Raw genomic sequence first — 524 nt, 5'->3', positions numbered from 1 at the left:
CCTTATTTCTGTGGAATCTGAGAACAGATATTTCGGCTCCTTTTGAAGACTATAGGGCCAAAGGAAATATCCTTCTATAACAAAGAGAATGAAGCTTTCTGAGAAACTTCTTTTTGTTCTGTTAAATCATCTCACACAGTTACAGCTTTTCCTTCAAGAAACCTTTCGCTAAGACTGTACTTGTGGAATTGACAAAGTGATATTTTGAAGCCCATAGAGGGCCATGGTGAAAAAGGTAATATCCGGAGATGAAATCTGGAAAGAAGCTTTTTGAGAAACTTCTTTGTGTTCTGTTAAATCATCTCACAGTATTAGAGCTTTCCCCTCAAGAAGCCTTTCGCTAAGACAGTTCTTGTGGAATTGGTAAAGTGATATTTGGAAGTCCATAGAAGGCTACGGTGAAAAAGGAAATATCCGCTGATGACTTCTGGATAGAAGCTTTCTGAGAAAATGCTTAGTGTTCTGTTAACTCATCGCACAGAGTTACATCTGTATTTCGTGGATCTCTTTGCTAGCCTTATTTC

This window comes from Mandrillus leucophaeus, unplaced genomic scaffold (genome assembly GCF_000951045.1).
Source record: "Mandrillus leucophaeus isolate KB7577 unplaced genomic scaffold, Mleu.le_1.0 Scaffold63, whole genome shotgun sequence".
Taxonomy (NCBI): domain Eukaryota; kingdom Metazoa; phylum Chordata; class Mammalia; order Primates; family Cercopithecidae; genus Mandrillus; species Mandrillus leucophaeus.
Note: the sequence above shows the minus strand (reverse complement) of the source record.